Consider the following 16728-nt stretch of genomic DNA (forward strand, 5'->3'; position numbering starts at 1 on the left):
CCCCTTCTGCCCAGCATACTACCTCGTCTCTAGGACATCACATATTTGAGAAATCATTGCCAGTGGGGATATGTTTCTCCTGTGTTAGCCTTTGGCACTCAGTACGTGCATAAAGAGGAGAAATATGGTGATTTAGGAGCCTTATTTTGTCAAGACTGGAGGGAGACCAGATAATCCTCCCACCATCCCAAGACCAAATGGATCCAGTTATGCCAAGTATTTAAGTATGTGATATTCCAGAACAGCCTCTCAAGGGTCTGGAGGAACCTCAGCTTTGTGAAGTCTGCTCTATAGAAACACTTGCTGCTATCACCCATCAGAAACCTTTCTAGCAGGAGACACAGGGCAGAAGCAAGAGAGACAAGGTAGTCATTAGCATGCCACTGTGTGTGTTCAGCCATGGCTGTTCCATAGCAGCTCCCAGACAGGCTGCTCCCCTCTGCGGGGCGAATCAGTCCGATTTCAGCACATCACAGGCTCAGCTGATAGCTGATAGTCACTTACAGGAAACAAAGTGCTGCCTTTGAGTGCACATTACTCTAACGCGCTCCCAGCTGCTTCTGGTTTTGATCTTGAATGGCAAGGCTAAAGATGTGTCTGGAAGAGTCACTAGTCCATGAGAGAAGGGAACATCTCTAACCTTGAACACAGAGAGACTAACAATCCACCCATCCTCCCCCAGTGCTGGGGCAAAGAGGCTTTCATGAGCACTTTGGCAATGCTGTAGGAAGAGGCTGCAATATAATGTTAAGTAATTAGGTGTCTGCACAGCAAAAGGAAAATAAAGTCAAAATCATTTCCATACAAAGCAGTGAAGGAGTAAACAGCACTGTGACCTGAGCCAGGCTGCAGTGAACTCTGTGAGGAATCGGAGAGGGCAATGAGCTTCAAGGACTTGAGAAATACAAATCCTAGCCACGAGGCTGGGGCAACAAAAAAAAGCTCAGCAGCCAGGGAGTCCTTGGGAGAAGATGGGAAATCCTCTTCAAAGGAAGGTTTTTCCCACCCAGATCTTGGCAAGCCATGAGCAGTTACGCTTTGCTTATCTAAGGTCTCTTCCTGGCCAGCCAGCTGCAGATTTCACACTTAGAATGGCTGGAGAGTTTCCAAACTCATCCCAAACGTGCTTTTTCCTCCGATGATGACTAAGATCTCAACAGATTGCATGTGTGGCTTGTAGAAGTGTGCCCTCAGGCATCCCAATCTGCTATCCAATGGGCCCCTGACTTCACAGAGCCGCACAAGGGGCACCCATGGCCAGCAAGTCCCCTACCTGAGAGCTTCCATGCAGCTGTGCTGCTGTTTACCACCAGGTCTGGAAAAGGAAAAAAAGTCTCCTTCTCCTGCTGTGCTACCATAGCTGTTCATTTTGCCTAGTAGGTAATAATACAAGAGAAGAGCAACTGGCACTTTACCCATGGCCTTCTTTTCCCAGAAATGGCACAGAGGCTTTCCACAGCATCATGCAGGCTTCTGAATGGCACTCGATGGAAATTCCAGCCGCTTGGCTTTGCCCCAGTTCACTGGGAAGGTCAGAGCTTGCAACAAACCATATGCTCAGTCTTGGCTTTCCCTCACACTGCCAAGAAGTGTCTGCAAGGAATAAAGCCAGAAGGAACGTTAACTGATCGCCACTGAAACAGAGCCTTTCCTTGGCTTTCACCTAATTAACTATCAAGAGGCAGTGACGGAAGGCCCCGCATTGCCAATAAAGAATGTGGGGTTGGTAATTAATTAGCAGCCTATTGGGATCCTAGCACCTCTCGCCCACAGTGAGCTCTATAGATTGATACAAAGGGAATTTAATGGAAACACAGCAGTTTTCCCTTTATGGCCTTAAGCAAAACAGAACTAGTTTTTGAAGGAACCTCATTTACAGTCCTCTCACACAACTGATGCTTAGCACCTAACCCTGCAGGTAAGGGATTGTACTGGAAAGGAACCTGCCTGCAGAATACTGGAATAAGAGAGAAAACCCCTCAAGTAATTTGGTGAGCTATGTTCAGCGCTCTCCAAGAATAAGAAAACAGCAAGAGCAGAAGTCGCATCAAGGCAGTCCAGGGCATCCTTAAAGGATGCTCAGAAGATATGATGAGAAGCAGCTGACAAAAGTCAAAAGAGGATCCTGGAAAGATACTGCCCCAAGGTTATGGAAGGTCTGACCCACACATGGTAACCACATAACTTGCGTTTAACCTGCACATCCTTCAGGCATGCATCCCATGTCATCCCCACACACAAACTCAAATCAGAGTTAGATCTGTGATGTGCATCCGCCTGTACAGCCATTTTATTGCCAGCTCTGAATGTAGTCCTCTTTAAAGATATTGCTGCAAGTCCCCTGCCCAAGCTTGCAGCTGCTCTCTTCCTAACAAGCTCTCTGGCTCATTAACCTTTCATTTTGCTACTCTTGTTCAAAGATGAGGTGTTCTATGCTTGCTCTCATGTCTATCAGCAAGTTACACTATCTTCCTGACACCACCAACTGCCTGTTGGTCTCTCTCACAAGCGGGCTCCATGCAGGGAGGCTCCATACAGCCTTCAGACTCCTGTGATATTCCCAAAAAACCTTGTCTTTTCCTGTCCTGCAGACATCACTCCTCTTTGTGGGCTCTCATTTTTCCACATACATATAGCTGTCAGTTCCATGAAAACGTCAGCTTAGTGCTCAGTTAGCATCAAGAAACAGATCAAGTGGTATGAATCATTTGGAATGAGAAAAAAGAACAGAAGAATCTATGATTCATCCACACCTTGGATACTTTGTGCACTTGTGGTCCCTTCATCTCAAAAGGGATATCAGAACTGAAACAGATTCTGAAAAGAGCGCAACAGATGGTCAAAAACACAGAGCATAATTAAAACCACAATTACTGCAGGCACCATGAAGTAGGCTCAGACTCGTTAGCGTGTACGAGGAAAGGCTTTGGGGGAAAAAGTAGGGCTGTGAAGTCATTACTGGTCTGAAGGGGCATCAGCTCTTCATCTTCTCTTGCAAAACAAGAGCAAAAAGGAAGTGGGACCAGCCCCAAGCATCCTGCCTTCCTTAATACCAGGGAGACCATCCTGTCTCAGTGCTTTGAAGCTGGTTTTTGCTTTGGATGAGACAGAGGACCAACTGTACTTACCTCTAATATCTCTCATTACCCTCAGGCAAATAGCCTCCCTCTTCTCTTTTGTATCAAGGAAAAACCAAAAAAACAACCAAAGCCACCATCCCAGCAGTCTCAGAAGTCGATTTACTACATTAATGCTGAAGGTCTTTCCTTGTCTCTCCCCATCTGCCATCTCTCATTCATTATGAAGGAATCAGCCCCCATGTTCTATCAGCTCATAGCACCATTCTCCCACCAGATTTTCAAGGAAGTCATGCTTTTCTTTATTCATACTTTTAGATGGGAAGAACACCCACAGAGCTGCTTACTTGTCTTCTTCAAAATCTTCTTTGGCTGTGATTTCTGCAGGAAGCTTGGCAGCCATTAGCACAGCACCAAGATCACAGTCAGAATCACTTCACAGCTCCTTGCTCACCTCCACCAGTCTCACACTTCAGTGGGGAGCCCTCTGGGACAGGCCTCCTCCTTTCATCTTGTGATTGTACAGTTCCTGAGCACCTGAGGCTTTGTTCTACACCTCCCATGCTACATAAAGTCCAGAGGTTCTGCCCCACAGCTCCAGAACCTCCTCACTGCAGCCAGCAGCAGCCTTCAGCCCTGGGATCCAAGTGCTCACCCCACAGCAGCCAGACTGTGGCCCCAGCCTAGAGACATCTTGCCCCAAAATCTGGTTCAGAACATGATTCTGTTTCTACTCACCAATGCGAAACAGAAGCAAACACACTGTCAATGAAATGCCTCTGCCTAGGCAGGCTCACTAGTTTCTGGGCTCTTCCTTCACCACCCTGCTCCGGGTTCTACAGCTCCCATAAAAGCCCTGGTTGACTCCCATCATCTCATCTTCCTTTCACTAGCTGGTCCAGGAATTCAGCGGTCTAGGATGACTCCAGATCTGAAGGGCCTTAAAAGAACAAGTCCTCTTAGGCCAAAATCAGGAAAGACTCTTCTCCTTTGGGCATAAGTAAGAGAAAGGTTTGGGTTAAGATGGAATCCAGACCTAGAAATATATGCATTGCTTGCCCTACCCTCCCAAAAGCTGATCTGTTTGGATGGATACTGTCAAATTAAGTAAGATGGATTCTGGCCTCCTATCTCCTGGGCACAGAAAAGGGCAAAGATTTTGGAAAAGATTTCCCACTCAACTACTGAGCACCCAGCTCCAGGATAGGCGCTGTGCAGTCATTTTTCACAGTGAATGTGGTTAAGAGCTGGACAGGAGCCTAGAGAGGCAGAGGAATACATAAACAGAGATATATTTGTAAATCTGGATGAGGTCCAGACCAACTGGACCTAGCATTGAAGTTGTCTGTGCTTTGAGCAAGGGCCTGGACAGAAAACCCCATGGGGTTCCTTTCACACAGCATTGTCCTGTGACTGTAGGACCCTATGGCCTTCAAAAAGCAGGCATAATACCATTGCTTAGTAAAAGCAGGACTCTCCTCCAGACACAGAGCACACCACAGAGCTCAGGTCTCCTCAGCAGAAGTACTTGGCTCTGTCCCTCAGACGGGTGTCCTTTCGATGCAGGTGAACAGTGCCTGCCTTGACAGCATTGCCAGAGTCTTCTAGATAAGCCAGAAGGAGAGAGCACCCATGGAAAAGTAATCTGAAGGAAAAAAACTGAAGTGTGGGAGTGAAATGCTGATTGGGTTGCATTTGCATTTCAGTAAAAATGCACTGACATCAATGTCTGGCTCTAAAAAAGCATTCCAATTTTGAAAGTAGTTCGTAAGAGCCTTGGTAAAGGAGAGTTCTTGGCAGAGGGTGGTGTCTGCAAGAGAAACACCAGTTCCCACTGACAGATACTCAGAGGATGAGAAATAGCTCTCCTGTACACACAGAAACACCTCAGGATTGGCCTCCAATAGGAGAGATCTCACATCCTCATCTGGAGAACATCATGGAAAATAAGAATTTTAGACAGCCACTTTATAGCTCTGAACAACAAAATAAGTAAACGGACAGCATCTCAGAAGTTCTAGAGATGAAGAGGCACAGACTTTTGATGGGATTCCAACTAATTTCACTACATACTGCATACAAAGTCTGGCTTTAACTCTTCCTGTGCTATCAGTCTTAAGATTTCTACCTTCAAGCAGATTTCTAGTAAGATCTTCTAGTAAGAGTGGCCGACTGCAGCAATCCACAGCGCTCACTGCAGCCAGGGCATACTTGGGACCTCTTGCAGTGCAGCAGTTGGACAGACAGGACTGAGCTGTAAGGATGTGGGTAGGAGAAGGTGCTTTCTGCTGCTTACCTTCAAGAATGCAGCAGTTTTGGGTGTATTTTCTGAACTCAGATCCCCTGAAGATGCTTGGACATTTCTGACAAGCACCTTGCGACTGTGCAGCAGTATGGTGGAGGATACTTCTGCTAATTGGAAACAGTCGTGAAGTCTGTGTTTAGGATTATATGTCCCCAAAGCAGCATGAAGCTAGGGAGGAGCAAACAGAGCCATGAGGGGAAACATCAGAGAGTTCCCTTGGAAGAATCCCCTTCATGGAGAAGGGCTCGAGCAATGGTAGGCTTTGCTAGACTACACCTTCCAAATTCCCAGGATCAGCTAGAATGGAGCTGGGTTGTTATTTCCCCAGCAGTTTACCTCTAGAAACCAAACCTTCTAATACCTGCACACACACACACAGGGGTTCAGCACTGGACATGTCCTTGTTTTTTACATACATAATAAATAGGTGCTCGCAGCCCAGAGAATGCCCTGCTGCACTGCTCAGCAGCTGGCTGGTATCCTTTTAAATAATCAGTGGGCTCTCTAATGGTACTCCCTGCCTTCTGTTCTTGCAAGCAGCCAGCTAGAAGTGCTTATTTGCAGTCAGGCCCTGCACGATGATAATAGATGATAAACATAATTATTTGGGGTCGTGATTGCCTGTGCTTTCTTCATTCTGTTGCTGATGTGCAAAACAGTCTCAATGTTTTCAGTTTTATGGGCGGAAATTTTGACGATACAGACTTCATCCTAAAGGAAGAACTGCACGTTCAGGGAAACAAAGTGTTCAAGGCAACGAGCCGTTCACTGCACTGAGCTGCAGCTGTGGCAGACTTCTGCTTTTGAAAAACCAAGTCTTTAAGATGCACCTGAACACTCTGCAAAGCCAAGGTCAGAGTGTGATGGGAAGTGAGTTTCATTATTCGGCTGTAAAACCAACAGACAGGAAAACATTAGCGATGAGCCAGTTAGACTGACTTCTGCTCATAGCAGTGCTGTCACGTAGATATCACAGAACTCAGGATTTCAGGAAGCTGAATAACATTAAGTCTTCCAAAGCAGCAAAATGTTCCATTAGATCTATCAGTTGAGTGTGTGAAGCTGTGGGGTTGGGGAACACTTTGCTACACTAGTCAGGAGCTGAGTGCCTTCAGATGTGGAGCAGCAGATGCCTCAGATCAAAATCCAGAATGCAGATTTCTTACTTCTGTTTTAAAACAAAACTGGGATCTGATGCAGCAGCGGTGCTCTGCACAGAGGATCTGCTCCAACCCACAAGCCCATGTGCCCAAATCTGCACAGCCACATTCCGACATGGGTGCACGGAGCCATGAGAGACATGCAAACACATACTGTGACACTAGCAGGATGTGCATAGGAGAAAAAAGGCATGGCAAGCCCATCCCCCTGCTGTTGTCTTCTGTCATCTTCTCTCTATTGTCATATGGTTCTTTCTGTAGACCTGGGCTGTGAACTGCCTTTTAAATGATCCATTCCACATGGTGAGAGATGGAACTGGTAAGGTCAGGACAGCCTGAACAGCAACAATCTTTCCTGCCAACTCAGAAGGTGGGTTACTGGGAGAAGGCTGAGAGGCAGCAGGAACAGAAGGGCTGGCAGGGATGATACTCACACCAAGTAGCCCTGCTTTTCTCTAAGTTAACCCCATCATACTCCGTAGACAGGCAGTGGCTGAGACACGGTGATGCAGAAAACAACTAGCTCTTTAAGTTTTATTATTAAATAAATACATCAATCCAGCTATCACAAGCCAAAGTAGCCAAGTTAAGGATAGGAGAGACGAGAAAAGCCTTAGAGAGAACAGGTAACAAGAGATGTGTTTATTGCAGAGGAGAGAGAAGGCTTCTAACACAAGCAGGCTGCACACCACAAACATTCCCCGTGGTCTGGTAGGGCTGTACAGAGATATTTACACATACAGGCAGGGAGACGCCAATCCCTGGCTGATGAACAATCAACTTTTATTCTCTCCAGACCAGCAAAGCCAAGATTTTAGTAAACATGTAACACCAGAAATGTGCCTGTGGATTGGATAGAGCAGAGCTTTGGCTCTCCTTGCCAAATAACAAAGCCATTCTCCTGTGGGTGGTTTCACAGTGAGGCTTCTGTGGGAAGGAAGTGTTTCTAGTGGTCAAGGCAGGGAATGGGGGTTCAGCAGACCTGGCTCCCATCCCTGGCTCTGGGCACATCAGGGAAGCTCTGCAGCAAATTTGCACTCTTGCAGGAGTCACTGCTACCCTCTGTTCACCTCTCCTTGTTCAGGCACAAATTGCTCCTTAGAGGAACAAAGTGACACAGATTTTCCCCCACCTGATCCCACTTCCTGACCTTGCAGAGTTATTGCAGAGTCTGTGTGATTGATGCCTGCAAGCTGTCAGAGCTGTTTGGATGACAATCTGTCTGGAAGGTATTGGAAGACGTGCACACGTGAGCAAGAGACACGCAACCCACACACTCTACTTCCCTCCGTGCTGGCAAGCCTCCATCCAGATTTGCTCCTTCCACTACTCACACATTCAAATATTCACAAGATAGGCCTGCAGATAACCTGTGTTATAAAGCAAAGTAGCCAACACTAGCTGAACAAATGCCATTACAAATATCCAACCACTTCTTTGGTTGCATAGATTTCGCATTTTACTTACAAAATCAAGTGAATGCAAAGACAGACTGAAAGCCTACAGCAGATTCTGCCCATTTCTGCTGGGCTGGCACCAGGGCCCTTTGCATTGTCCCCTCTTTGTTTCAGCCACAGATGTCATTAACATGCTGCTTACCCCCCCTTCCAGCTCACTGATGAAGACACCAAAGGACCTAACCCTAATCCCTGTGGCACGCCTTTAGATGAGCACCTCCTAGGAGAGTTCCCATCAACATCATAGTGATGAAGGACTGTTGTCTTGAGGTGTGCATAGCTATTAGAGCTAATGACTTCACCTGACGTAGTTTATTTTGCAGTGAACACCACGGGGAGAACCTACCAACCTCACCAACAGCTTGTAAAGTAAATAATGAAAGAAGGAACAGCATACGGTCACTCAGGATGGCTCTGTGTTTAGTAGGCACACCAAGTTCATCTGCTTGTGGTGTTTTATCCCATTTCTCTTTCTGCTTTCCCTCTCAATTTTATCTGCACACTGTTAATTTTTTTAGACATTCTCTCACCTTGTTGGCTGCATTTCAAGAGTAGGTGGCATGAGTCAACTGCAGTGGACTAGCATAAAATGTTGTAAGATACTTCCCTCAAGTGGAAGGAATAAAAATCACTCAGCTGTGTGTCATAGACTCTGTAGTATACCTCAGGTAGCAGAAAGAAAATGAGAGGTGGACACCTACATGAGGTAGAATCTGCCAACCTGCTTGAAAGTTGTTAGGAGCATATAAAAAGTATCAGTGATAATGCAAAAAAAATCCCAACCAACGTCTCTGCTCCACTAATATCAGGGCATGTAAGAACTCACCTGGACATCCTTTGTAAGAGAGAACCTCAAGTTACTACGAGGGCAGATGATGTATATCCATGACCAGGTTTTGAAAATGCCTTGAATGCTGAGCTGAAGTGTTCTAAGAGCTCCCACATAACACTCCAGCATAAATGGAAGTGGCTGCTTAGAAGCAGCCTGAGGGAAGACATACCTGAGTCCTGTATAACAAGGCTTCTGCATCTATTAGGGCCTGCAGCAGGGCTGCAAGGGACAGACAGGAGGAACCAGATACAGACTGCAGTCTGCTGGTGGAGCTGGTGTGGGTGGTATCTGTACTCACCCTATGGCTGATGTCTGATCTCATCACCACTGCTTGCCTCAAAGCGACGAAACATGAACGAAGAATTCAGATCTCGCCGTAGTTTTACTGTTACGAAAATAGCAACTCAGCTCCAGTCTCTTCTGCATGCACTGAACAGGAGAGCATTTCATCTCCTGCAAATAAAAAGAGATCAGAGGAGCCTAGCACAAGGCAGGATTTGTCTCTGTAACTGATCAGTTCAACAAAAGGAAACACAAACCATTTATTAGTGAAAATGAATTGTGCCATCAAAGGAGGTGTCTGCAATTATTTCTTTTAAATATCATGTTTCATTAACTGGAAAATATATAATTAATAAACTTGCCCCCTCATTTTTGTTAAGTTTCACTGCAAGGACCTTATTACTGAAATAAATCTTTCTAGCAGTGCGTGTTGACAGAACAGAGGAAGGTGCACGCCTCTGCGTGTGTGATAATTTCCTCATGTGAAACTGAATTACTAGGGAGGAATAATCACCTTTCTTCACTGCTGAGACTGTAGATATACCCCACTCTGAGACCAGTTGTTTAAGCTCATGCCTCTTGGAAGCAGGCAAGAAGAGACTGCTTTGGCTGGCAGATGACTTGATCCAAAAGACATTAAGCAGATGCAGCTCTTCTTTCACTGGCAAGTATGGAGATACAAAAAATCAAATGTATTTTTGGATTCACAGTCCATTAAAAAGGTCTCCTGACTATCTAGCTGTTCAGAAAGACCTCGGTGGTTGGGCTGATATCCAGACTCTTTTATAAGCCCCACATTCATCCATCTCACAACGCTGCACTAGACCTGCACAACCGAGATCTGTTTTCCACACACATCCAAACTGTTATGATTTGGGGATGTTTGGTGATGGCTGTAAACGATACCAATTAGAAACACTTCAAAAATGTTGCTGAAATTTGACTCCAAGCATAAAATTCCCCTTAGATTCTGTCTCCACTTGTGATCTTTCCCTCAAGTTAGTTGATTGCCAGTTCACCGAGGATAATTAAAATATTTCCAAAGGCTGTTCTGGGCAATCCTTTTTTGCCTTGCTGCAGGCTACAAATGTTCGTGGTTTGCCCTAGGCTGATGTTCATTCCTGCCTGATTTGGCACAAGCAGCAGTGCATGCCAAACAAGGAGGAAAGCCTGCCTCCATCACAACTCTCCTTCTCAGGGTAGGTGGCACGGGAACCAAGAGAGCAGTGGCAGGAGGAAGAACAACACAAACACTCACTGGGTAGATGGTGATGCAACTTCTGGGTAGCAAGGAGAAGAGGGCTGTGTGCATTTTAATAAAGCCCTATGATCTCACTGCTTTTGAGATGTCTGGATGCCTTCAGCAAAGTCAATGGGTTCTAGAGACAAGGGAGAACAAAAGCTCTGCGGGTTGTGTGCTGGGAAATGCACAACCCCTAACTTGGTGCAGGTCAGACCTCAAGAAACAATATTAGACAACCTTGCCTTGCTACTGTGCTGAATCTAAATAGAGGAACCCATTCTCCACATCATTTTAACCAGCATTTATGAATGTTAAAATAGCCAACCAATTTGATTACACAGAAATTTTTGAGTCAGCAAATTATCTAGTTAAATGATGCATATAGAATTGGTAATTCAACAGCAACAGAAATCTTTTAAAATTTCTTACCATCTAAAGGCAATAACCCTATAAAAAGATGAAAAGAGAAGGGCCGAAGGTATTGCCCTTGTAGAAGAAATCATATTTCAGGTATCACCTTCAATGCAGCCTTTATGCAGCTACGCAAACAGCGCGGGTTGAGTCTGGGTTTAGAAGGAGTGGAATGGAAGCTCTGAAAACATTACGTGACGTATTACGTATCACAGTGATTTGCCCTGGTCGTGCACTAGGGGAGGGCATCATGTGCCAGCCCCTCTCCCAATGCGCCTCTCTGCTTCAACACTGTGTACAAAAGTGTGACTTTATTTTTGTAGACAAAAGCGTGACAATGCCATGCAACATGTGTGCTCCCATCCCTCAACAGCTGAGAGCCCCTTTGTGCAGACACGCTGATTTCTGCATTCCACAGCACCTCTGCTGGGTAAGAGCAGGAACACGGGAGAACGAAGATGGAAAAGTTAAGCAACTTCACTCTCCAGCTCTTGGGCTGCACAAAGGGGAGGGAGCAGGGAGGCGAAGCATCTGGCTTCACTGCTTCTCTAACAGCCTGGCAGGAAGGCTGCTGTCAATTCCACCTTCTGCCTTGTTGGAAGAAAGTAGAAGTGACAAGAGGCCCTCCAGGCAAGCAGCCAGAAACCAGAAATTCAATTGAGCTACCTCCCAAAACTGGACTTTTTTGGAGACCCTTTCCCTGAAATTGTTTCGCCTTTAAAAAAAAAAAAATTTCTTCGCAGTTCAGGGCCAATTCATCATCCCTGGTCTCCTGGCTCTCCTTTCCTCCAAAAGCATGATTTGCACAAAAAGATTTCCATTTTCTGGGCCGCTCTACAGCCAGCCTCGCCCACAGTAAATACATACACACATAAATATGCACTCACATGCACGCACAAACATTGTTATTTATAGATAGAGGCACTGCCACAGATAAATACACGGGTGCGTTCCCCTCCCATAGAACACGTGAGAGAGAAGCAATACTGCAGCTGAATTCACTCTACACTCGTTGATTAGGAAACAGAGTGTGGGACATACGGTCTATCTCTAGGGCTTAGACCAACTGGTTATTGGCTGGTGCTGTTTTTCTCTAACAAGCCCCTGGATATATCACTGTGGCTGCAGAGAAATGTAGCTGAAAGAGCCTTTCACTGTCAGTAGCAATCTGTCACTTCATGTATCTTACCCTATCTCTTCCAGCACAAAAGCTTCGGAGCTGCAAGTCAGTTAGGAGAAAGGTCATTCTGCAGGTAGGCTCTGGTGTTTTTCTTTATTTCTGGGAACGCATGGCCAGCTTGAGGCACTGTCTGGATGCTTCAGCATGTGTTTCAGCTTCACAATATGCCTGGCTATAATTTAAGACAAGAGAGCATTTCCATTACAAACCCCATTTTTCCCATGGATTTATTTCCCCTCTATTTGGCTTCACTTTGGGGTGGACCTTCCCTGAATATATTCACAGGCAGGGAGAAACTATTTTTCTCGTGCAATGTTTAAATCCAGCTCAGCTTCTTCTGGTTGTAAGAAATTACATATGCACACAAACACTCTCGAGCACATACAAAAAGCTTATACAAACATATGCCCGCAGAGAGATCTGTTACAAAAAAGACAAGCCAATGCAAATAAGCTCAATTTCAGAGGTGAATTAATTTGACTGACTTTATTATCCTAAATTATTAACAAGTTCTAGCAAACTTAGAATGCAATAACCACACATGGGCTTTCATGTGAGTTAAACAGAAACAGATAACTTTTCCTGATAGACGTGGTATCAGCATAAATCTGCAACGGCGAAGTTGGAGGCAGAAACTCGACACAGGACCCCTCTCTTTGCAGGTTTGTGCTCCCAACTCCTGTGTGGTTCTCCTCCCTGAAATATTCCAGTGAAATGAATCACCCTCCAACAATGCCAGAACTCCCCTGTTTTCATGAACACCAGCTGAAACCTGACCTCCACAGCATTCTAATCTGTTTATGACTTGGTCTGGCTCAGTGAGCCCATTTTGGGGGGCATTTTTTTTCTTTTTTAAACTCCTTCCTCGATTCTAGTCCAATAAAGCACATCGACAGAAGCAGTTTGTGCTGACTAGTGCCTCTAGTTCCAGGAGAGCCTTCATCCCACTTCTGATGGCACTCAAAAAGGATGATGTTATGCCCAGGCCTGTCTTTCAACTATGCTGTAGATACCCTGCGTAACCCCACAGAGGCACCACAGCCTTCCTGGACTTCACCTCTCCTCTGGTGATCGCTTTTCCTCTGGTGAAACGGGGATGTTAGCTTTTCCCTGCCTTGCTGCAGTGCTGTTGTGCTCTCTGGCTTGATGCAAATCCTTCCAGTGCCACAGGAAGCCTGATGAGGCAGTCAGGAATGCAACAGATTTATCCCATCAGGAACACTGCCCATATATCCAATCAGCTGGAGATGCTGTGGCTGTCCTCAGAATATGTGGTATTCTCTCTTCTTTTCTTGATCTTTCCCCTGAGGGTAGGAAAACACTAAGAATATCATCCAGAAAAAATGGTTAGTGTTTTCCCATAGTGTTTTGTGACTCCTAAGTACAATGTAATCATTTTCTCTGGTGAACTTTTTGCTAAGAGGACACAACAACACGGCAGAGAGCTGCAGAGACTGAAAACATGAGCTCAATTTACCCACGGTGCAGATGAAAGTTCCTGTTGTATTTTTCATCTAAGTACAGCAAATCCCTCTGCCAAGCAACAGCCCAGGTGGCCACAAATACTGAAATGCTAACTGCCTGCATGGTATGCAAGCAGGCACACAGTGAGTCCTTCCAGGAAAGCAATGCCACCTGTCAGCAGCACTGGGAGCTGGGGGACAGTTCTGGAGGCATTGAGAGCTGCTGGATTCTCAGTCCTCACGAGCCTCCTGCAGTTAGGAAGCACTGGTAGGGTTTCACTCTTCATCAGCGACTGCTGCACTCTGCAAGTGATGTGGCAGAGATGGCATCAGGCCAACGGGAGCCATGCGTAGTGAAAATGCAACTCATTGCTCAGCAAGGGGGAGGAAGATAAAAGAAAACATGGGCTCTAAACTTACCTGGATCTGCTGCCTCCACTGCTGCTGCAAGAAGGGGGGACTGGCAAGCAAGCTTATTGTACATTCAGTTAGCATCAGAGCAGGAGCACTAGCTTCAGGCTCCTCATTTATACACAGAAGAAAAACTGAAATGCTTCCCATTCCCTCACCTTGCACAGCACCAAGAGGAGGATTTCATTCCACAAGTGGAGGATTTATTCATTCCACACAGTCTGTGAGCTGTAGGGGTAGGAGCATACACAGTGGGATGATGGGCAGGCGGATGGATGGCAGTGAATGCTGCAGGCAAGCTGGAGCACAGGCAGACAGCTTGCTGCGTGTTCCAGAACCAAGAACTGCTTGAATTGCTGGAAGTACTGCAACAATCCTGGGTGACATGATGGACAAGGAGCCTGTGCTGCCTCACATGCTGCAAAAGCATGTTCCACCTGTGCCTTCCTAGCACGTGCTTCCCTCAGTATCACCCTCCATTCCCATATGCTGAGTGATCTGGACTGCTGGGCCCGGCAGGACAAACACTCCGGGCTTCCTGGCGGCTCAGCCAGGACTTATGAAGCCATCGCGCACTCAGGCTGTCTCTGAACAGTGCCAGCACGCCTTGATATGTTGCCTGCTTTTCACCTGATTGTCATCTTTGGATGCTATCGCTGAAAGGCATTTTGGAGCTTGAGGACCTGCTGCGAAGAATGAGGCCAAATTCCCAGCCCTTCCGCCTCCCCACTTCTCCCCTGCCTTCTTTTTTCTGGAAAGTTTTCCCATGCTAAGTATAGTTCCTAACAGGTGTGTGACCAGAGGGGACTGTCAGGGATGCAGCTGTCCCCACAGAGGCCAGGATCCATCTCCATCTGTCTCACTGGAGCTATCCCTGCGTTCTTCGGCCGTGGGCTGGGGGAGCTTCAGAGACTCAGACAGGGAGGAGATATGTGTACAGACACAGAGGGAGGATAACCGTTCCAGGGAACGCCACAAACAAAGCCTTTGACATCAAACTAATGCATCCTCCGAGGCTTTTAAAGAGCCCTTGCCACATACAGGCAGCCTGCCAGCTAACTCATCTCTCTTCCTTGCCATGCTAGCAGCCTGATGCCAAGGTCAGGCTTTAAATGAAAGCTGACTGCTTTGCAATCCCCTTGGGATGCCACAAGACTGGTAAGAATCGGCAGAAAATACCTGACCAGAGCCAGCTCCAGCGACGTCTGGGGCCTCTCTGCTCCCACACACACCTTTTACCAGGGCATAACACCTTCAGATGCAGACACCAGCAGGAGTTTCATCTGGACACTATCCATTATGAGTAGCAGCTCTGGAAGCCCCGACAGTCTGGACTTACTGTGAAGCTTTCAGAAATAGGGTGTTGTTCTCCAGTCCTCAGCTCTGCATGCTAAATTCCACTTTTGTTACTACAAAACTGGCATTTCAGCTCTCACAACTGAAAAGTCTGAGAAAGTAGCTCTGAGATGAAAACCCTACTCCCCAGACCTACAGCAAACAAGAAGAGTTAAAGCCAGATTTGTAATCTCTAAGGTTTTTAAGCCAATTTTGTGACTGTCTCAGGCAGCTCTGGCATCGTTTGTAATTGGTGACTCACTGAACAGAGGGGATCTGACCAAGGGGACTGAGGTGGTTCTCTCCTGTGCAGAGATTTCTGAAGCTGGAAGAGAGGAAGCATAGAAAACACAAGCAGACATTTGAGAGGCATTTGCAAACTATCTCAGAGACAAAATTTCCTCTCAGTCCTGCCTGCACATCTCTGCAAACCTCTCTGGCCTTTATGGAGCGGTTTAGAACAATTTGACCCAGAGTCTGAACAACAGAATTAAGCTCTAGGTCAGCAGAAAAAAAAAAAAAAAATGACTGCAGCTGCTTATTATTGCTTGCTATTGAAGAGTTATTGTTACTACAGAACGTTTGTTTCCCTGAGCCACATTGTGTAAGTGTCGGTGCCTTTGCTAGATTTAATGGTCCAATTATCATGGGCTGTGTCACCTCCTCCCCTTTCTACATGACGAGACCTGCTCTCCTGCCTTCATTCCCCTCTGCTGTTTTGCTAGCAGGCAAACACACCTCTGCCGCTCCTTCGTGGGTAGCCTTCCTTGTAATTTCTCCCATGCTTGGAGTGGGCGGAAGAGGCAGAGTGGAAGAGGCAGTCTCTGGGCTGGATATTTCACCCTAAAGATGGCTGGGAGGGGGTCCTCTCTGGATGAAAGCTTTTACTTTACCTAAGTTCTCATTTAGAGTTAGTCACATCAGGGTCTTCTCCCAGACACTGCAGTGAGCTCTGGTCCTCTGGACCCTCTGCTGTATGCCAACCTGCTCAGAGGCTGGCATTAACAGCTTTGGCCAGGATGTCCAAGGAGACAAGGAGTGACAGGGCACTGCCAGACAAGAAACTGTTTCCATCACCTGAAACAGCTGGTGACCAAAGATCAACTAGTCTGCCATCGCCTTCACAGTCCCTAAGAAATACCCTGCAAATATTCCAGAGGGAAACAAATCTACTTTTGGTACACTTCTGCTTGTAGGGCAGTGCCTCAACCAAAAATTCATACAGATATGGAACTCATCAGTCATTCTCCTTCTCTAAGTGGTCACCGTAAAGCAAAGGAGAGTCAGTTTAAAATAGCAGGAGCTGGCTGGGCTGATGAGGAAGGGGCCAAGCTCCCCTTCTGGATCCCAAGAGCAGCCTGCAGCAGGTCATCCATGACATACCCTGACTACTGTATCTGAGAACATCAGCTCCTCACCAGGATATCAAAAAAAAACCCAGTATAACAAACATCATTAGAGAGTTTCACAATAGGATCAGACATTTATGGGAATAAGAACATTATCTGCAGTGACAGTAGCTCAAATGAAAATCATAACAGCTATTGATTGGCCTGCTTCAGGGTACAAGCT

General features: G+C 46.3%; 2 long non-coding RNA genes across 3 annotated transcripts in view; one reads left to right on the forward strand and one right to left on the reverse strand.

The window, feature by feature from the left end:
• Positions 1–1421: 1421 nt before the first annotated feature.
• LOC128075464 (uncharacterized) overlaps positions 1422–16728 on the reverse strand; it is a 49171-nt gene continuing 33864 nt past the window's right edge. The window contains exons 3-6 of one of the 2 annotated variants that reach the window (XR_008203841.1): positions 13005–13251; positions 11957–12119; positions 9130–9284; positions 1422–1593 (exon numbers count right to left, since the gene is read on the reverse strand). This is a non-coding gene — a long non-coding RNA (uncharacterized LOC128075464). Of the gene's footprint in view, positions 1594–9129; positions 9285–11956; positions 12120–12960; positions 13252–16728 lie in introns of both variants that reach the window. The other variant, XR_008203840.1, reaches the window with a different exon arrangement.
• On the forward strand, positions 11748–12845 carry LOC128075463 (uncharacterized). The gene is made up of 2 exons (XR_008203839.1): positions 11748–12020; positions 12610–12845. It is a non-coding gene; the product is annotated as an uncharacterized LOC128075463 (long non-coding RNA).

This window comes from Tympanuchus pallidicinctus, unplaced genomic scaffold (genome assembly GCF_026119805.1).
Source record: "Tympanuchus pallidicinctus isolate F22 unplaced genomic scaffold, pur_lepc_1.0 scaffold12, whole genome shotgun sequence".
NCBI lineage: Eukaryota > Metazoa > Chordata > Aves > Galliformes > Phasianidae > Tympanuchus > Tympanuchus pallidicinctus.